At 36.2% G+C, this 22,476-nt stretch overlaps 1 protein-coding gene and 1 pseudogene across 1 annotated transcript in view; both read left to right on the top strand.

Annotated features, from left to right (window-relative positions):
* The window catches only part of PRTG (protogenin), a 123,976-nt gene that overhangs the window by 9,604 nt on the left and 91,896 nt on the right, over positions 1–22,476 (top strand). The gene's annotated exons all lie outside the window — the stretch shown is intronic.
* Positions 12,147–12,259, top strand: LOC112312046 (U6 spliceosomal RNA; annotated as a pseudogene).

Here is a 22,476-nt window from a genome sequence, read left to right as displayed (position 1 = left end):
GAGTTGCTGAGAGTTGCTGTGGAAAAGCATAAAGAATGACAAAGAGGCAGGAGAGCCAAGCATTTCTTCTCCATTGCTGGTGACTTACATGACTTTATACAAATCACTTAATCATTCTGGTCCTTATTTGTCTTACCTGTTAAAACAGATAGCTGGGGAAAAAAGAGGGGATGGAGGTTAAGCAAAACAGTGCCCTTATTTTTATAATTCTATTATTGTAATACTAAGTAAATGGCCAATAAATAATATTTTTATAAGACCAAGTCCAGTCACATTGCAAGAGAAGAACCCTTTAAGTCATTGAGAAAAAATTTAAAGGTTGGCCATTATTTAACTTGGTACTTTTAAGAACTCATACTCTTTCCATGAACCTTAGGGGGATCTGTTTTTGGAGAAGGGGAGATCTTAAATCAATATGATAATTTGAACTAGTCCTATCTATCTATCTAGATATCTGTCTATTTTTTATCCTCACCTGAGGACACTTTTTCATTGCTTTTAGAGAGAGAGGGAGAGAGAAACATCGATTGGTTGCCTCCCATACGTACCTAGACTGGGGATCCATATGTACCCAGACCAGTGACGGAACCCATAACCTAGCCATGTGTCCTGACTGGCAAAGGAACCCGCAACCTTTTGGTTACCGGATGATTCTCCAACCAACTGGGCCACATTGGCCAGAGACTGAACTAGTACTACTTTTAGAGCCTAGAAAAATAAGTTACTTTATCTGAGGCTGGGCAGTTCAGGATGGTTGTGCTACTTTAAAGGTTGTCAGAGTATTAGAGAGGTATAATTTTACAAGTATGTGTCTGGTTCTGCTAATAATTAACAGTATTCTGATATTTATAGACTCAATGTTTAAAAAAATAGTGCTGATTTCATTTTAAGAGAGTTTTGATAAACTTTCCTGAGGATGTATTTTAATAGAAGTAGATTATACTGGCTCCCCACCACCATCACCAATTCTTATTAAGAATGATAAATTTTAATTCCACCCCCCACCCCTAGCTTTCAAACTGAATTAACTTGAGTCCCTCTGATTGGATTTATAGTAACTTCAATTAAAATATTGGCCTCAGAGTAGACACATAATAGAAAAAAAATGCTTTGATGTTGGTATTGCCATTTTGGTATTTCTTTTTAAAAGGGAAATCACAGCTTTTCCTAAATAAGTTTACCAGTTAAATGTGTTTACTGTTTTCTTAATAAAAAGAATTTACTGTTTATGTGTTCAAGAAAGCCACATTTTTATACTCTGACTTAGTAATACCTTTAACTTAATTTTAAGTGAGGGACCAACTTTAGTAAAGCAATATTATTATCAAAATTTTTACCAAAGGGATTTTTAAAGTTATCCCAGTGGTGAAATATGGTTTCTTCAAAGCCTGTAAGTATCTTTACCTGGATGATTTACATTTTTAGAAAGCTGTGATAATTAATACATGAAAGAAAGTATATAGACAGAAGCAGCTTTGTGAAATTTTAACTTCGTGAAGTTTAATTTCCAGTCCACCAGAAGTCAGTTAGGAAGCTCTGATATTTAGAGAGAGAATTTTGCTGCTTAGCAAGTGATACAATGAGAAGTTATAACTGAACCCACAATTGGTCAATAGAGATATGACCAGTTTCTTAATATACTAAAAGTGACTCTACCATTCCTTATCACAAGAGATAGAAGCTGACAATCAGGTTTTACTCTGTTAAACATCTTTCAGAAAGGGGTGACATTTTAATAATTGAAATAAAAGAGAAGCAAAGAAAATACATTATTACTTTCCACTGATCTTTAAATTTTTAAATACTTGTTAAGATAACTGGTAATGAACATTTTGAAGAGAGAGGCTTAAGATTCCCTAAAACTTATCCTGCTCAGTCAGTAGAGAGTCTTTGTTCCCTAATTTAACTTGCAGTGTCATTCTGCCTGCCTTCTAACGTGAGTAGGATCACAACTTGCAGTTTAAAAAAATTTTGTTTTGCAAATAAGGAATATGAGGCTGGAAGGAGGTACTGCCTTGCTGAAGGGACAGCTGCTAGATCTGGGACCAGAGCTCAGGTTTGCCATGTCTAGCCATGATTCGCAATGCTGAAATAAAGATTTTATGCTGCATATTGTGTGGAAATGTGTCTTTCTTTATTCATATATATCCCATAAAACCCAGAATATAGAAATGAGAAGGGTAACAAAACTGAAACTGAGAATAAAGATACTTCTTATTATTTATTTTAAAAATATGAGTTTATTTATATCCTTGTGCAACTTACTGTACTTGTGTGGGTTTTGTTGATGATGATGTAGTCAGTAGGTGATTTTGAAATAAAACTGCTAATGTGTTTCAGTTTTTATTTGTGCTTAACACTTTGTGGAACTTATTTTCTTGCCTATAACCTCCATGCAGGGAGATTGAGCCCCAGTCCTTTTAGAGATTCAGTGTTGGTTAATATCTGTCCAAATGGAAGTGGGCTATAATGCAGTCTTTTTCAGTGTCTCTCTGAATAACCTGCAATGGAATGAGGCTTTTTGGTAACCAGAAGATTGGGTTTTTAAATACATGGTTGAGTCGTTATCTCATGGAAAGAGGGGAAGAGTGACAACCTATGTGTATCATGGAAATTTTTTAATAACATTTTTATGCAGGTAGAATTCACATACCACAAAGTTCATCCTTCTCAAGTGTACAATTCAGTGGGTTTTACCACTTCCATCTGTTATTACATCCATTACCCCAAAAAGAAGCCCTATGTGTCCCAATTCTCCCCTCCCCTACTCCTTGGAACCAATAACTTAATTTCTGTGTCTATAGATTTGTATAATATTATGGACATTATCATAAAAATGGAATCATATAGTATGTGATCTTTTGTATATAGCTTTTTTCACTTAGCATAATATTTTCAGGGTTCATCCATGTTGTATATGTTAGAACTTTGCTCCTTTTTATGGCTGAATAAGCTTCCATTCTATGATATACCATATTTTAGTTATCTAGTCAAGTCATCTGCTGATGGACACTTGGATTGTTTCCCTCTTTTGGCTGTTGTGGACATTTGTGCAGCAGACATCAACATACCAGTGCTGTCTTTCTGGGTCACTGTTTTCAGTTCTTTTGGGCATATATCTAGGAGTGGAACTGATAGGTCATTTGGCAATCACATTTAACCTTTCTAGGAGCCACCAGACTGTTTCCCACAGTGGCTAAACTATTTTATGGTCCCACCATTAGTGCCCAAGGGATTCTACTTTTCCACATCCTCACCAACACTTGCCCTTTAACTTAAAAAAGACAAACAAACCAAAAAACCCAACCTAGTGCCCTGCCCGGTATGGCTCAGTTTGTTGGGTGTCCTCCTGCAAAGAGAAAGGTCACAGGTTTGATTCCCAATCTGGGCATATGCCTGGGTTGTGGATTTGGGTGGGGCACATATGAGAGGCGACATACCGATGGTTCTCTCTCACATTGATGTTTCTCTTCCTCTCCTCCTTCCCTTCCCCCCTCTCTAAAAATACAGAAATAAAATCATTTAAAAATTACCAACCTTGTAGGTGTGAAGTGCTGTCTTACTATGGTCTTGATTTGTGTTTCCCTAATGACTGATGATGTTGACACCTTTTCATGTGCTTATTGGCTGTTTGTGTATTTTCTTTGGAGAAATATCTGTTCAGGTCTTTTGGAAAAAAATTGGGTTGTTGATCTTGTGATTGGGTTGTTGTAGGAGTTATGTATGTATTCTGGATAGTAAACTCTTACTAATTATGTGATATACAAATATTTTCCCCACTTCTGTATTTTGTCATTTCACTTTCTTGATAATATTCTTTGATGCACAAAAGCAATTAATTTTGAGGAAGTTCAATTTATTTTTCTTTATTGCTTATGCTTCTGGTGTCATATCTAAGAATCCATTACCAAATCAAATGATGGGAATCCAATTTCACACTGTTGCATGTGGAAATCCTGTTGTCCCAGCACCATTTGTTGAGAAGACTGTCCATTCCCCATTGAATGGACTTGGCACCCTTGTTAAAATAAATTGGCCATAAATATATAGGGGTTTATTTGTGGACTCTCTCTTCTCTCTCATTGGTTTATATGTCTACCTTTATGCCAGTACCACACTGTTTTGATTATTATATCTTTCTAATATTTGGGGGGCTGACATTGTTTAATAAGATTATATAGCTTTCAAGTGTAGAAAAGTACATTTCTCCAAAAAATACTTACTGAAAGCTGCTCTGCTAGGTCTTGAGAATGCCACAATTAATTTAAAAAACAGTTCCTGACTCAATGATAGGTTAGTGGGAAAAAGAAACTCATAAATAAGCAATTATTAAAGTAGTATGGTTATGTGATAGTAGAGTATATACCCTTGGTAGAGTTACATATGTGATACTAGTTTCTTTAACATTATACTGAAAATTTTCAGATCTACAGAAAAGTGGAAGTATAGTGTAATGAACACATGAATTCCTTTCACCTAGGTTCCTAGCTGTTAATTAACATTTTTCCACATTTACTTTGTCTTTCTAAAAATATAAGTTGCAGCAGACATCATGACCTTTTGCCTCTAAATACTTTAGTTCCCCATTCATCTATACATCTCGGGTAGGGGTTAGGGGGCACCTAGGGAGAGATCCTTGTGGGAGTGATCTCTAAGCTAAATTTTAAAGGAAAGCTAGGTTTTAGTTGGATGAGTCAAAAGGTGTAGTAGTAAGGAACAACATGATGTGTGAAATGATAAGCTGTTTAGTATTGCTAGGGAGTAAATTTCAAGGAAATGGTGGCTAGAAATGGAGTTGAAGATGTGGGCAAGATCCACTTAGTAAAATAAATACTCACGATATACCACCTGCCCTGTTGAGAAACCTGGAATGTAACCTGTGAGTTGTGGAGAGCTGCAGGGGATTTGGATTGGTCAGGGTTTTTTTGTTTTTTTTTTTTAAATTTTTATTGTTACTCAATTACAGTTATATGTCTTTTCTCCCCATCCCTCCACTCCACCCCAACCGAGCCCCCCTCCCTCCCCCACCTCCACCCTCCCCCTTGATTTTGTCCATGTGTCCTTTATAGTAGTTCCTGTAATGGTCAGTTGGTTTTATAGATTAATCTACTGAACAGAAGACGAGTGAACAGGGTGGGAGGCAGATGGAGGCTTGACACCAGCACAGTCAGAACTCATAAGGATCTGGACTAGAGCATGTGTAAGAGGATGATGGGAAGATAGATTTTTAGGTCATAATTAAAAATAGCAGTACTTGTTAGGTGTAGGGAGTAAGGGAAAGGAAGAAGTTCAGGATGATGACAATATTTCTTGTTTGGATGACTTGGTAAATGGTGGTGCAACCAACGTAGAGAACACAGGAGAAGGAGCTAATAAAAGGAACAAGGTTGTGAGTTTGGCTTGGAAAAGGTTTACTTAAGGGATCTGTGAGATGCTGGGTGGAGCTGTCTAGCAAGTGGTTCAAGAGAGCAGGTATGAGTCAGGAAAGGCATGGCTTGAAGGTACCAAGTTGAGCATCACCAGGACTGACTTATACGGAATTGAAGTCGTGGTTTTGAGCAGGATGAGTGTACTGTGCATGAAGCATGGGCAACGAACAGAGACAAAAACAATCGTCAGGAAGCTGGGTGGAAAACCAGTGATGTACAGAATCATAAAAGTCACGGGAGAAGTTTCAGAGAGTTTGTGAGACAACATCAGATACAACAGAGCGTTTCATTAAGACAAGACTCGAAAAGTACCCTTTGTGCCAGGCAATTAATAGATCATTAAAGTCTCAGAGCAGTTTCAGTACAGTGAAAACAAGCACTAGGAACACTGAATTTTGCCTAAAACTTAACAGTGGGATAATTTCCCATTTTAATGTTGTTTGACATTATTATTTTCAAATTAGAAATAATACTATTCTGCTACGATTTAATTTTTTAATCCTCACCCAAGGATATGTTTATTGATTTTAGAAAGAGAGGAAGGAGGAGAGGGAGGGAAAGAAACATTGATGTGGGAGAGAAACATCAGTTGGTTTCCTCCATGTGCGCCCCAGCCGGGGATCAAACCTGCAGCCTTGGTGTGTGCCCTGAGGATCACACCCACAGCCTTTTGGTGCATGGGACAGTGCTCCAACCAACTGAGCCACCTGGCTAGGACTGTTCTATGATTTAGCAAAATAATACTATTTTATATTGGCCTGAAACTTTTATTAATATCATGATTATCAGAAAATTTAGTTATTTAACTAGTGTAAATGGTTAAATTGCTATTTATTTTATCTGAAATAAACACATACAGCTAATCCTTTGGGAACATACTCTTTAAAAATAACAATATGAAACCATTAAAAGGCATTCGTCATTGTTTATTAAAGTTCTCTGTGCTGTCTCTTAAATTGATTTTTCCTCAACTTATACATTTCTAAAAATTTAGTCTATTAGGTCTTCAAATTAATTGAAGATTGAAAAGGAAATCTTGATTTTTAAGCAAACTTCCCTGTTCTTTATTTTATCTTCTAATATCAGCTTTGCATATAATGTTGATATGGTTTAACAAATGCAGCCATTTCTCATTAATCTGTAAATATTTGAAAAATTTTAGTAAAATTAATTAGGACAAGGAAAACAGTCAATCCCCCAACCCCTATTTTTGGTGTTATAGCTTTTCTAAACAATTCAAGTACTCAATTTTAACAAACAACCCAACTAAGATAGTGGGTTTAAAATGTGCATATGTATAAAACCAGTTACATATGTATGTGGGTATAAAATTATTTATGAATAGTAATTTGAGTCTTAAGAGGCCTAGCCTTATAAATTTGGTGTATCCATATTTAAGAAAGTCAAATGAAAATATTCATTAAAGATATACATAAATTTTTACAGGGTTTTTTTTTAAGAAAAAGTGGTTTTGTGTTAACTTTAAGATGCTGGACACATTTCATATGTGATAGTGAAAATTGCGATGATTTTTAAAAATATGAAACAGGGAAACAAAACTTGCATCTTAATGAAACAGCAACATAGGTGTCATTAATAAGAAGGCATTTGGCTCTTCAAACATGTGTCCCATTACATAATAGTTTACTAGATTAAATGAAATTATTGATTTCTGCTTCATTACTGACATACATTTATGAGCAGTTTCTTTGGCACTAGAACACAATGTCAAAGGTCATAACTTTCTTTCTTCAGAAGAATAAAAGCTTTCAGATGGCACATCCCAGAAACCTTCATTGTGGCCTTTTGCTTTTTCTGTCTTGCGTAGAATTACTAGAGAGGCATGGTTGAAAGAAACATCTCATAAATCAGCAGGAGAGAGCCATTACCCTCAAAGCCTTCTTAAAATCTTTGCCTACTATGTGGAATTCCACTACAGGGTAGTATTGTGCTTTACCCAGATTCTGACAGTTTTCAATACAAAATGATTTGTTCTGACATGCCTTTTTGTGTCTACTATTTTATGTAAAATATCATTTATATGTTAGTTAAAGCATTCTGTTTGAAATAAGTTAGACTATTTCCCCTGTGTTAAATGTATACATTTTTCTACTTTCCTATAAAGGTCAGGTCTCTGTGACATCAGGAAGGACCAGTAAAGAGAGAGGAATGTGGATGTTTCTCCATCGCTTAGTTGTATCATGTAACTAAAGCCCTTGCATCAATGGCTGTATTTTCTGCTTTTCATCAAGGTGTTTTTGGTATCATGTAGCTATAAAGCCACAGCTTTACCACTGGCAAAATACCAGTGGTATTCCCATACCACTTTGGTATTCCTGTACCACTTTGCTCGTGAGAACGTTACTAAATATGATCTCATTTGAAAATAAAAAACTTAATTTCATAATAACAGTTTGAGATTTAGGGATTATCAAGTTTTATAAATATATATGTATATATACACACTTGAATACATACATACGTACATATATATTTTTTGTTATATGTATGTCTATAAAATTACTTTTTCTACATCATAATGAACTCAGCAGTTACAGCCCTAAGAACTCTTCATACCTTTGTATGTTTTAACTAAGTAGATAGAAAAAGAAAACTAAGAAAGTCAAAGAATTTTTTTTCCTTTCAGTAGTCTGGTCATTTAGACAAAAATTAAAAATTAGATTATACTCTAATTCTTGAAGATTAGATCCTCTCAGCACCTCGTGCATATTATGCATATTATGACGGATGTTACAGCATTCTACTGAAATCCTCTTGATATTTTAAAACCTCCTCAATGGCTCCTTGCCTCCCATGAAACTAAGGGCTTTAGTCACGTGGATTAAGGAGGTAGGGAAAAGTGCTGTCGTATGCAGAGGAACTGCCATTTTTCAGCCCGTACGTTAATTCTGAATAAAAACTTGGTCTTGGTTAACAACAAACTGTAATATTGTGATTGATATAAACTTGTATTTGGACAGTCGATCATCAATCTAAATTCATTTATAAGTTGGTGGCAAATAATTTTTCTGTGTCAAGGAGAGTGATATACTCTGTTTATCTGATAGTTTTTGGATAGTATCTGAAAAAAATAAGTTAATGCGAACAATTGTTGAAATTTTTCTTTTACTGGTAAGATTTTGACAAATTTATTTCCATTCGTCTCTGCATGTGTGTATATTATGTGATCATATGATATTTTACAGTGTTTACAGTTTAGGGACTCATTTTCTTTCCTTTTATTTATTTATATTTTAATTTTGGGGGGTGACACTGGTTAATAAAATAACACATGTTTCAGGTGCACGATTCCATAGCACATCATCTGTACACTGTGCTTATGTGTTCACCACCCTGGGTTAAGTCTCCTTCCATCACCACTCATTTCCCTTATACCCTCCTTTATCCCCTTGAGAATTTTTGTAAGTGTTGAGCATTTTATTATAGTAATTGTGCCTTATTGAATAATTTACCCATGTATTTTCCTTTAACTTGTGCCAGCTGTTCATCTGAATGTTTTATCACAAAGGTTTCCTCTCACTTGGAGTCAGTGTTAATTGATAGACCAAGCCAATAGTAGTAAATTCCTTTTTGAGTTTCTTTCACTGCCGTTTTGGCTTAAAGATTAGCCCTTTTTGATCTTAAAACCAATATTATTTTCCCTGCAGACCTCTAGTTTGGATCCTCAGTACTCAGGATGTTTTGGAGGCTATAATTCCAGAGTACTCTGGATGTTGTGATCCCAAATCAAAGACATTTATCTCTTCTTTTAAGGAAAAAAAAGGATTAGGAACTTCCTGCTGCTTTTGCAAACACTAAAAGCATCCTTTAGGGCTTGAAGTTGCCCTGAGGTCACTTTTACAAATGCTTCAAATACTCTCAAGGCCCCCAGTTAGCTCCAAGCTCTTGCTTTTAAGGGTAAGGGCTAGGATTCCTAATAGTCTAATAGCTTTGTGTATAGAATCAATGAATCAATCAGATTAAAAACATAGTTGGCATTATATAGAGAAAGTGTTCTTATCCCTGGAGGTAGGAAACACATATGAAAGCTTTGGCACTGAGGTCTTTGAATGATAATATTTTGTTTCATTATACAGCCTGTCGTAGCCTCAATTAAATAACAGATATATTACTTAATAGTTCCTTTTTAAATAACATAAGTATATCAGTACATATGATATTTTCTTTTTATTTATTTTGTTTTATTTTTTTTACAGAGAGGGGGAGGGAGGAAGAGAGGGAGAGAAATCAATGTGCGAGAGGAACACTGACTGGGGACCTGGCCCGCAATCCAGGCATGTTCCCTGACCGGGAATCAAACGAGTGACCTTTCAGTTCACAGGCCAGCACCCAGTCCATTGAGCCACACCAGCCAGGGCTGATACTTTCTGAAATGTTGTATTAGATAATATGAAAATATTTTACTATTTGAAGAAACCATTAGATTAAAAGAATAACTACAGTGACTGTATTCAGTTATAATTATTAGAGTATCACATCTGTGTATTTTAAGGCTCAGTTCCTAAAAAATTAAGGAACTCTCTAAATGGACTTTCCTCAGAAGTCCCTCTTGTGGGGTTGCCATTTGAATTCATTAAACACAGAGATTTTTAAGGATTGTTTCCAAATTTTAATTTTATGAAAAACAAAGATGTTTATATATTTCTTTAAGAAGCCACTGCTCAGTTTCAAAGCATAAATAGGATGTTTTAGGTAGAAAATACATGTCATCTCTTACAGCTGTTGTGAACATGTATAATTTTTAAGTGTGAGTGGTTGAGATTTGAATAGATAGTTACAATATGGACTAGATCATTATACTTGAAACAATTAATATTTCAAAGCATATGTGATCCATAAGCAAGGGAAATAATCTTTTTTAAGAAACTTAACCTTCCCTAAAGCTTTTCTCTGTTTAGGAAAAAAAAAAGATGGCTTATCAAGATGGGGCAGTAATAAGTTCCTGCCTAGACATATCCCCTCTGCTCCAAATACATAGCAATTACAGGTAAAATATAAGAATAGAAAACTAAAAAGACATATTCTGGCTTAAAAACAAGAGGAACATCTATGGGAAGCCAAAACAGAAGAGAAATGTAGAAGGTTAAGTGGCCTGAAATTTTATGCCTGGCTTTACTTCTGGATCAGGAAAGATTTTTAAACAATTTACAAGAAGCCTAAACCATGAAGAAAATAATAGATTTTAAAACTTGAAAAAAAATTTAAACTTCTAAATTTCAGAAAGATAATATAAGCCAGGAGTTAAATGACCAGCCACAAGCCAAATAAGATATATGCAATAAATCTAAATGACAAAGGATTACTAACCAAAATATATAAAGAATTCCTACAAATCAGTAAGAAAGAGGCAAATATCCTAGTAGAAAAGAATGTGAACAGGAGGTAATTCACAGAAGACAAAACCTAAACAGCTGATAAATATATGAAACTATGCTTAACTCACTTGTAATCAGGAAAGTGAAAAAAATAATTTTAAAGATATTATTTTAGCCCCAGCTGGCTGGTGTGACTCAGTGGATTGGGCACTGGTTTGTGAATCGAACGATCAGTTTGATTCCCATTTAGGACATGTGCCTGGGTTGCAGGCCAGGTCCCCGGTTAGAGGCATGTAAGAGACAACTGATCTATGAATCTCACACACACTGATGTTTCTCTCCCTCGCTTTCTCCCTCCCTTTCCCTCTCCCTAAAAGTAAATAAAGTCTTTTAAAAAAAAGATAGTATTTTACATTCACTACATTGACAAACATCAAAATACCTGATATTTCCAAATTATGGCTAAGAAAGCTGATGGTAATCTAAAGTGAATATAAATGACAGCGATTTTAGAAAGCAGTTTGGCTGTATGCAGAAAAATTGAAAATGCATAGGCCTTTTGACTCAACAATTTCATTATTAGGTATATGTCATAGAAAAATTCTTGCCCATGTGCAAAAGGAAACATGTATAAGAATGTTTCTTGAAGCATCCTTTGTAATAATGGAAAGTTTGAAACAAATTACATGTCCATCAATAAGGATATGGCTAATAAATCATGGGATACAGTGAAATGAATTAGTTAAAATTATTAAAAAGATATATATAAATGTGGATAAATGGCAAAGTAAGCTAAGCATAAAAATAAATCACAATAAATAATGATCCCTTTGTATGTATTTTGAGAGTATGCAAAACAGTACATATTTTGTTTATGAGTATATACATAGTATAAAATATTAATTAGACTGAGGATATTCAGGATAGTGGTTACTTCTGGGGAGGGAAAGATTAGGTTAGAGACAGGTATACAACCAAATTTGTAATGTTTTATATTTTTAAAAATTCTGATAAGAATGTGACAGAGTGTTAGTATTTGCTAAAGCTTGATGGAATGTACAGAAATGTTTGTTATGTTCCTCCCTCTTCTATATGTTTGAAATAGTCTGAATAAACAATATTTAAAGGAGTGCTTGAAAATATTTTTCCCTATTTTGTCAGAGATAAAGTGTCCTATTAATGGCCTTTGAAATTGAATTATCTTATATGGCTGTAAATGTCTTTTGTTTGCTTGAATTGATAGCTTATTTTTAAGTTTTATCTTAACAATCTTTTTACTGTTTTTCTTCCAAGTCTTGAAAATACTTAATTTGCATAAAGGTTTGATATAAAAAGATACTAATAATCTGAAATAACATCTGCCCTGAAAAATTTATTCCATGTGCTCGCTTCAGCAGCACATATACTACCGGTAAAATTGGAATGATATAGAGAAGATTAGCATGGCCCCTGCGCAAGGAGGACATGCAAATTCATGAAGCATTCCATATTTAAAAAAAAATTAACACCACATCTATGTTTGGCACCAAATAGTCTTAAGTTGATTCAGCAGGGCCTTTGAGTTATCAATCAGATTGCTGTATGTTTAATTCAATTTGAGAAAGAGCACAATTATAATAACCAGATCATACATCATTATTTGGATTGTCTTAACGATCAAATTGGATGAGCAATTAGAAGTTGAATCAGCTGCTTTTCAGTTACCTATTATAATACCCAAAGAAAGCAAATCCACCTGAGATTTGTGGATTTGGTTTAAACACACAGCAAAACTGCACTCTAGAAAGTCTTTGCTGCTACAGAAAATGAGCCTCTCTGAAAGCTAAAGCTATTATTTGAGACAGGGGTCTTTGTCTGTCTTTGACCATTGGTCAGTGAACTCTGACCAAGCATTTCATTTCACCATTTTGACCATAGTGTGAGTTGCTAGTGATTGATTTATTAACCCCTAGAGTTCACATTCTTATGTCAAAGACTTATCAGCATAAAAAAGAAAATTGTATGTGAGCTTATTCATTTTATTTAAAAAGCTAAAATGCAGTTGTGTGATTGAAGAGGTTATGTTGAGACCTGAGAAGCATTCATTGCTTGCTTGCTTGCTTATTTATTTATTTATTGACAGAGGAAAATGAGTTTTTAAAATTATATTTTATTGATTATGCTATTACACTTGTTCAGTTTTTCTCCAGTGGTCCCACTCTACCCAGCACTCCTCATTCCCTCAGGCAGTCCACCACACACCTTTGTTTATGTTTATTGCTCATGCGTATAGTTCTTTGGCTACACCATTTCCGTACTGTACTTTATTTTCCCAAGGCTACTCTGTAACTACCTATTTGTAGTTCTTAATCTCCTCACCTCCTCACCCATTCCCCCAAACCTCCCTCCCATCTGGCAACCATCAAAACACTCTCCGTGTCCAATATTCTGTCTCTGTTCTTTTTGTTTGCTTAGTTTGTTTTCTAGTTTCAATTGTCCATAGGTATGTTCTTATTGCCATTTTATTCTCATAGTTTTGATATTCTTTTTTTTTAAATAAGTCCCTTTATCACTTCATATAATAAGGTTTGGTGATGATGAACTCCTTTAGTTTTTTCTGGCCTGGGAGGCTTCATTTAGAATCAAAGAGCAGATTATCTTTGCAGAGTAGAGCTATCTTGGCTGTAGATCCCTGCTTTTCATGACTCTGAATATATATATTTTTTAATTTTACTGTTGTTCAAGTACAGTTTTCTGCCATTTCCCCCCACCCTAGCCCAACCCCCAGCCGTCCCCACCTCCCTCCTGCTTTCACCCTGCCCCCGTTATTGCCCATATGTCCTTTATAATTGTTCCTACAAACCCTTCACCCTTTTCTGCTGAAATTCCCTCCCCTCTCCCCTCTTGTCACTGTCAGCCTGTTCTCAATTTCAGTGTCTTTGGTTATATTTTGCTTGTTTGTTTGCTTGTTTTGTTGATTAGGTTCCTGTTAAAGGTGAGATCATATGGTATTTGTCTTTCACCACATGGCTTATTTCACTTAGCATAATGTTTTACAGTTCCATCCATGCTGTCTTAAAGGGTAGGAGCTCCTTCTTTCTTTCTGCTGCATAGAATTCCATTGTGTTAACGTACCATAGTTTTTGGATCCATTCATTTACTGATGGGCTCCTAGGTTGCTTCCAGCCAGCACTTGGTTATTGTAAATTGTGCTGCTATGAACATTGGAGTGCATAGGTTCTTTTGGATTGGTGTTTCAGGGTTCTTAGGATATAATCCCAGCAGTGGAATTGCTGGGTCAAAAGGCAGTTCCATTTTTAGTTTTCTAAGGAAATTCCATATTGTTTTCCATAGTGGTTGCAATCTCACCAACAGTGCACTAGGGTTCCCTTTTCTCCACAACCTCTCCAACATTTGTTGATTTGCTTATGATGGCCATTCTGACCGTTGTGAGGTGCTAGATTATCTCATTGTGGTTTTAATTTGCACCTCTTTGATAGCTAGTGATACTGAGCATTTTTTCATATGTCTCTGGTTACCCTCTGTATGTTCTCCTTGTAAAGTGTCATTCAAGTCCTTTGCCCATTTTTTAATTGGGTTGCTTGTCTTCTTAGAGTGGAGTTATGTGAGTTCTTCATGTATTTTGGAGATTAAACCCTTGTCTGAGGTATCGTTGGCAAATGTCCCATACAGTTGGTTCTTTTTTTATTTTAATACTGTTTTCTTTAGCCATGCAGAAGCTTTTTATTTTGATGAGATCCCATTTGTTTATTCTTTCCTTTATGTCCCTTTCTCTAGGGGACAGACATATCAGTGAAAATACTGCTGCGTGAATATCTGAGATTTTCCTGCCTATATTCTCTGGGACTTTAATAGTGTCATGACTCTGAATATTTCTTGCCAATCCCTTTCAGCCTGCAAAGTTTCTTTTGAAAAATCAGCTGACAGTCTTATGGTGACTCCCATGTAGGTAATTAAGCGCTCTTCTCTTGCTTCTAAGATTCTCTCCTTCTGTTTCATCTTGGGTACTGTAATTATGGTGTGCCTTGGTGTGTTCCTTGTTGGGTCCAGCTTCTTTGGGACTCTCTGAGCTTCCTGGACTTCCTGGAAGTCTATTTCCTTTGCCAGATTAGGGAAGTTCTCCTTCATTATTTGTTAAAGTAAGTTTTCAATTTTTTGTTCTTCCTCTTCTCCTTCTGGCATCCCTATAATTCGGATGTTGGAACATTTAAAGATGTCCTGGAGGTTCCTAAGCCTCTCCTCATTTTTTTGAGTTCTTGTTTCTTCATTCTTTTCTGGTTGGATGTTTCTTTTTTCCTTCTGGTCCACACCATTGATTGAAGTCCCACTTTCCTTTGCATCACTGTTGGTTCCCTGTATATTTTCCTTTGTTTCTCTTAGCATAGCCTTTATTTTTTCATCTAATTTGTGACCAAATTCAACCAATTCTGTGAGCTTCCTGATTACCATTGTTTTGAACTGTGCATGTGATAGGTTGGCTATCTCTTTGTTGTTTAGTTGTATTTTTTCTGGAGCTTTGATCTGTTCTATCATTTGGGCCATTTTTTTAAAAAAATCTTAGCACGCCTGTTGTGTAAAGGGGCGGAGCCTTAGGTATTCACCAGGGTAGGGTAATGCTCATGGCTGCTTTGTGACGCTGTATGTGGGGGAGGGGTCCGATAGGGAGCAGTGGTGCTTGCTCCACTCTCTGCCAGTTTCCAGTCACTCCCTCTGCTACCCACAATCAAATTGGGCCCTTCTGGCGCTGCTTCCCAAATAGGTGGGTTTGTGTATGTTCTAGGCTCCTGTGGGTCTCTCCAATGACCTCTCCTGTGAGGCTGAGTTTTTCCTGCTGCTGCCTCAACCCCCTCAGGAGTTTTCAATCAGTGGTTTGAGGCTTTATTTTCCCACACTGGAACTCTGGGTTGCATGGTCTGTCACCGGGTCCACCAGCTGCTGCCTCGCCAGCCAGCTGCAGCTTTGCCTACCCCACTCCACAATCCACCACCTCACTGGGTCTGCCAGCCGTCGCCTTGCCAAGAGTCCTCTTCGCTTTACTGCCCATCTCCGCCCCTCCTACCAGTCTGGAATAATGTTTCTTCTTTATCTCCTTGGTCGTTGGACTTCCATACAGTTTGATTTTCTGTCAGTTCTGGTTGTTTTTTGTTTTTAAATTGTTGTTGTCCTCCTTTTGGTTTTGCAAGGAGGCACAGTGTATCTACCTACGCCTCCATCTTGGCCAGAAGTGTCCGGATCCACATTATTCCATTTTAATTTGACTCAATTCAAGTCTTACACCTAGAATTATTTATGCTTTTCATCTCACTGTGATCTTTTCCTTCTCTAGACCTCCTTCCATGTAATGTTCATCTAAGAGTCATCATCTACTTACTTAACTTTTCACTTATCACCTCTGTAGTCCGTGAGCAAATTTTTTGTGTACACACATATACATAATACATAGATACGCAAGTATACATATATACGTAGATATACATGCAATTACTAAAATTATTTTTATAATATGTATGCACATGTATATATAGAAATGATTACATGTGAGAACTAAAACAATAGCCATCAGCTGAGAGATGCATGCATGAGTTGGGGCAATAACCATGAGAGCAGAAAAGAAAGTGTGTCAGTTAACTATCACTGCATAACAAACTACTCAAACATGGTGGCTTAAACTATAAGTTCATATTATTTCATACAAGTCTATGAAACAGGTGCATAGACACATAACTCATGTGTCTGCAGTCAGTGGGCAGGTCTGCAGGGAGGAGGGGTGCTGGCTGGTATAAGGTGATTTCAACCCCCATGGCTGGCTGCCTGCCTGGTGGTTAGAGTGATGGGAGAGATTGGACCACATGTCTTTTCATCATCTATCAGGCTATCCTGAGTTTGTTATGTGTCTGTGGCAAGTTCCAAAAGAATGAGAGAAATCACATAAGCCTTCTCAGGGCATGGAAATAGCACACTGTTACTTCCATCCCATTTTGCTGCCCAAAGCAAGTCTCATGGGCAGCCCAGATTCAAAAGGTGAGGAGAGCTGCAAAGCTACATTGTAAAGAGCATGGACATGGATGTGTGAAGAATTTCAGCTACTTTTGCAGTCAGTGTATTACAGACAGAAAGGATATAAGAGAAGTATGGGAATGAATATTTCATGTTCTCTACCCTTGAAGATAACTGGAAGATTTATGGCTTGTGTTTTGGGGTGATGATACCGTTAAATCAGATGGGAGAGAAACATGGGAATAGGTCACAGAAAGAAAGTGTTAGTGGGCTGGGAGAGGAAGAGAGGGGAAAGATTTGGAGCCCGTGTGAATAAGTGAGAAGGAAAATGAGTTTAGTCCTATCACACCAAATTTTAGGTGCCTCTGGGACATCTAGATGGAGGCATCTATCCATTATGTTGGTGGAATTGAAGATTTTCCAAGAGAAGAGTTGAAACCTAGAAATGCATAGATTTAGTAGTTAATAATTATGTATTGGGTGGCAGAAGTTGATGGGGTTGTCAAGGAAAGAGTATAGTGTACAAAGATAAGAGGGCTGAAGACACACAGTCAGCCTTACATTTAAGAAGTGAGTGAAAGAAAAGGAGTCATCCAAGTGGGTGGAGGAAGTACTAAAAGGAAGGAAATATGGAAGTCTCAAGGTGAGGGCATTCCACTGTTGTAGATCTGTGGAGTCCAAATCAGCTGAGGATCAAGGAGAAGCAATTTGGTCCATCAGTGATGGTCATGATGGGGTTGAGAAGAGAAGAGATACACTGATGGAGGAGTGAAGTGGAAAAAAAGAAAAGGGTACAGAAGCTGGAGGCAGAGGCAAACTTTAGAGACCATATATATAGGATAGGGAAGACATGAGGAAGAGTTGGAAGGCATTGGTTATGTTATAAGTGAATCAGGATTACAAAGGAATGGGAAGAGATGAACAGAATTAAATCCTTTATATAAAATGCTTCATTTAATCCTCACAACAACTCTTTGAAATAATAAATTTAATTAAAACCACAATGAAATACCACTTCACACCAGTCAGAATGGCCATCATAAACAAATCAACAAACAACAAGTGCTGGAGAGGTTGTGGAGTAAAGGGAACCCTAGTGCACTGTTGGTGGGAATGCAGACTGGTGCAGACACTGTGGCAAACAGTATGGAATTTCCTTAGAAAACTAAAAATGGAACTGCCTTTTGACCCAGCAATTCCACTTCTGGGATTATACCCTAAGAATCCTGAAACACCTATCTAAAAGAACTTGTGTACCCCAAATTCAGAGCAGCACTAGTTACAATAGCCAAGTGCTGGAAGTAGCCCAAGTGCCCATCAGTAAATGAACGGATCCAAAAACTATGGTACATTTACACAATGGAATGCCATGCAACAGAAAGAAGGAGCTCCTACACTTCAAGACAGCATGGATGGAACTAGAGAGCATTATGCTAAGTGAAATAAGCCAGGTGGTGAAAGACAAATACCATATGATGTCACCTATAAGTGGAACCTAATAAGTGGGAATAAAACAAGCAAGCAAAATATAACCAGAGACACTGAAATAAAGAAAAAAATTATAGTAACCAGAGAGGAGAGGTAAGGGGAGGGGGTAAAGGGAGAAAGAAGGGGAAGGGTTATCAAGGAACATGTATAAAGGACCGATGGACAAAGCCAAAGGGGGGGTAGGTGGGAGGTGAGTGTGGGAGGTGGGGGTGGGTGGGGCAGGGAGCCATGTTGGGGGGAAAATGGGGACAACCATAGTTGAACAAAAATAAAAGAAAAAAAGAAAGAAATTTCTCAGTCTTTTATGGATTAAGAAGCTAAGACATAGAGACCTGAAGTAATTTACAGAGTCACACAGTTATTAATTGATAGATCTGAATTCATTGTTTCTTTCTCAGTCCCCACCATAAATTTTGTTTTTTGTTTGTGTGAGTGTTTTTGTCATATCTGCTATATGGTATTTTAGGGAGGAAGAGGCAAGTCCTCTGAAAGCAGGTATAAGGTTTCACTTCTTACCTCCCTCTGTATCTTATAAAATTTGGAGATTTAGTATATTTTTTATTGATAAGTTTGATATTAGGTAACATTTAAATTGATCAGGAGTCAGATGAATGTACTGAAAGAGGTAATATTTTAGCTTATAGAGAAGACCTTTAGATTTGTTAAAAATGGGAGAATGATTTAAAGACAAAAATGTTTAAACATACCTACAGTAAATACCCTAGAACAAAAAGCATTTAATTCCAGGATATTGTAATCATAACCTAAAATTTTAGAAAGTGAGCTTTTAAAGGCAGCTGTAGATTCACATCCTTCAGGTATGACTATAAGAGAAAGACACAAACTGTGTATGAGTAATCTAGTGGTTTGGAGTTAGAGAACACTTCTCCATGAGTGTACAAGAAGTCCTACAAATAACAGCTTGCAGATAGGCCTGTTCAACTTAGTACTTAATAAATTATAAAATGAAAAATACAGAATAACATTGCTACAGTAAGTAGATTAACATTAAAACTATAAAGAAATAGTGTTTAACAACAAAAGATGAGGAAACTGGTGGAAATGTTTATGATTTTGAATACAGCTTTCTGGAACTTCTAAAGGCTTTTGAGGACACTGACTAATTTCTATTTTTATTTTTGAAGTTACAGAAGCAGTACATGCTTCCTATGAATATTAAAATAATAGAGTAAAAACTAAGTACAAGTATTCAGTTCCTCTCAAGGTAGTCACTGTTAATAGTTACATAGATTTTCCAGGACTTTTTTCTATGTATTTATAAACATACAGGGTGGAGCAAATACAGGTCTACAGTTGTTTATATGGACAATAATTAATAATACAAGAATAAAGTCTGTGTTTCATATACTCATAACTGTAAACCTACTTTTGCTCTCCCCTGTATACTCGTATATGTCTACACACTCAGGGTTTATTTTTCTCCCTTCCATTTTAAAAACTTTTTGAGGCATAATTGATGTACAATAAGCTATACATGTTGAAACACACAATTCAGTGAATTTGGCATATTTATGTGCTGATGAACCTATTAACACAATGACGGTAATGAACTACTTATAACTCCCAAAAGTTTCCTTGTGCATTTTGTAATCCATCCCTCCTTCCCATCTGCAGGCAACCACTGATGTGCTTTCTATTACTATCTATCAATTAGTTTGACTTTTCTAGAATGTTATGTAAATGGAATTATATAATGTGTACTCCTCTGTTTGTTTAAATTCTTTGACTTCAACATAAATATTTCGAGATTCATCCATGTTATGGGTATATAGCAATAGTTCATTTTGTTGTTGTTGTTCAGTAGTGTGGATATACCACTGTTTGTCCACTCATTAACGAACATTTGGGCTGTTTTCTAACAGTTTGGGGTTGTTACAAATAAAGTTACTATGAATATTCACTTATAAATCCATGTGTGAATTATAAGCTCATTTCTCGTGGCTGGACACATAGGAGTGAAATGGCTGGGTTGCGGTAGTAGGTATACATTTAACTTTTTAAGAAACTGTCAAGCTGTTTTCCAAAGTAGTTGTAATCCTGTTCAATTGATTGCATCCTACATCGTTCTTTAACTTGTTCGTTTTGTCACTAGCCTTCTTGATAATGTTGGGTCATTATCATATCCTGACATCCACAGTTACAGCCATCAAAAAATTTAAACTATTTGTAAAGTTTCATAGAGGTTTAAAAAAATCTATAATCCTATTAAATACTTATTTTCCCAGATAACTCAGAACTTTTAAAAAATTTATTCCACAGCCCAGCAGGGGTCACTTTGAAATAATCTTGGTTGGCTAGGTGTGTTTACTAGTATAGTCAGCTTCAGTGCTTTGTTACCAAATTTAAATATACTAGAATCTATTGCAGTAGTTTCATGATTGTTTAGCACTGATGAGTGGAGCAGTGATTTATTTGCTCCTTCATTTTTTAATTTTGTTTCCCTTTATTTGCACCATTCATTCCTGATCTGTTCCTTTTCTTAGTCATTTTATTTGTCTTAATTCTTGTCATGTAATATTTTCCTTTTTTTTTTTTTTTTGCATTTTGTTCTTTCTCTTTCCTCTCTTTCTCACTAATTCTTTTGCCTCAGTTTCTGTATACACTGACCCCTTCCATCAGCCAGTGTTTATTTGTGGGAAGTGAGATTTACCAGCCCTCTGAGGGGGTGCTCAATACAGAATAGAAGGGGTTGCAAAACACTGCCTTAGTGGCCTCCAAGCATCAATGTATTTCCAGAAGTCTTTCAAATTACCTGATGCCACTAATAATCATTTCCTTAAAAGAGACTCAGAGTTGCTGTTGAGCTGTGTGGAAAATTCACATTAGGCTATAAATAGCACTCTGCACAAGCTGGGAAATCTAGATTTACAGTTGGTCCTGAATATAGTTTTATTCATATAATCCCTTCAGAATATCAGTGCATTTACAAATTATTTGCCCAGGGTCCTATAAGAGACCAGCAAGTAGCAAGTCCTGTGGGATTCACTACCATAACAGTCCTAACAAAAAAAAAAAAGAGAGAAAGAAATTGTAGGGAATCTGTTTGTTTCAAACTGGCAAATGTGACTCAGCCCTGCATTGAAAGCCAACAGGAGTGAAGTGGTGGGCAGGAGCCAGACCCTCAAACCGGTTTTCTCATGGGAACCAGGCCTAGAAAATGCATCCAGACTGTTAGGGCTTGCTCTTGCTAAAACTCTCTCACCCTGGTCTGAAACAGTAGATGTTTATTGCCTATCTTCAAGGTAATTTCCAAAGCCTATATGAATTTTCCCAAGGACAAAGCATAATCAGCTTACCACCTTTCCCTTCTGCATTTGTTATTTTCATTTTCTTGATTGTACCTAAAATGTAGACAACAACAATCTATGTAATAGACAGTAAATCCTTCTTTGATGTAAGTCCTGAGAAAAACAATAAAAGCCTGTCCAGGCAAGAGTCAGGGCGCTCTCCCCTTGAGAGAAGCATCCATAGGACTCTCATCTTAAGAGAGTACCTGTACCGTCCCTTTTTCTCTACAGGATTGCTATAGTCTGTGTGCATTTGTTCTCGTCTTCAGCCACAACACACAGACTCTGTTGGCTAGAGTCTGCCACATGGGTCAGATGGCTGTGAGGACTGAATATGAGTAGCAGTATCATAATTTCTGGGTCATTATAAAAGATGCATTACATTTTCAAATACACATAACATTTTTGCTGTTATTAAGAAAATCAATTTTAGAAAATGCAGACAATTGTAACTAAATAAAATAAAAAATAAATAAATAAATTGTTCTGAGGAAAAAAAATAAACCAACAAAAATATGAAAAAAATTAAAAAAAAAGAAAATCAATTTTATTGTTTTTTTTCAACAGGGTCATTTTGTGTTGCTTTGAGCACAAAACCTTTTCTGTGACATTCATTGTAAGTATCAGAGAAAAAGTCAGGCTGTTTGGCTATTTCCACTGCCAATAACAAGCATTAAAAAAGTAGATTTTATCAGTTAACTTTCCTTTGCTTGAATGAATATGACACTTGACAGCAGATGAAATATGAGCTGCAAGTTTCTTTTTCCCCATTCATATAAACTATGCATTGTTTTGATTTGGCCTATTGAGCACATTATAGGGGATTTCTGTATGGCTCTGGTCCAAAATTCTGTGCTTTTATTCTTCTGAGCTAAAGATAGCATGTAATTTGGTAAATATTTCTAAAAGAATTTATGC

Source organism: Desmodus rotundus, chromosome 7 (genome assembly GCF_022682495.2).
Source record: "Desmodus rotundus isolate HL8 chromosome 7, HLdesRot8A.1, whole genome shotgun sequence".
Lineage (NCBI taxonomy): Eukaryota > Metazoa > Chordata > Mammalia > Chiroptera > Phyllostomidae > Desmodus > Desmodus rotundus.
Note: the sequence above shows the minus strand (reverse complement) of the source record. Positions and strands in the feature narration are given on the sequence as shown.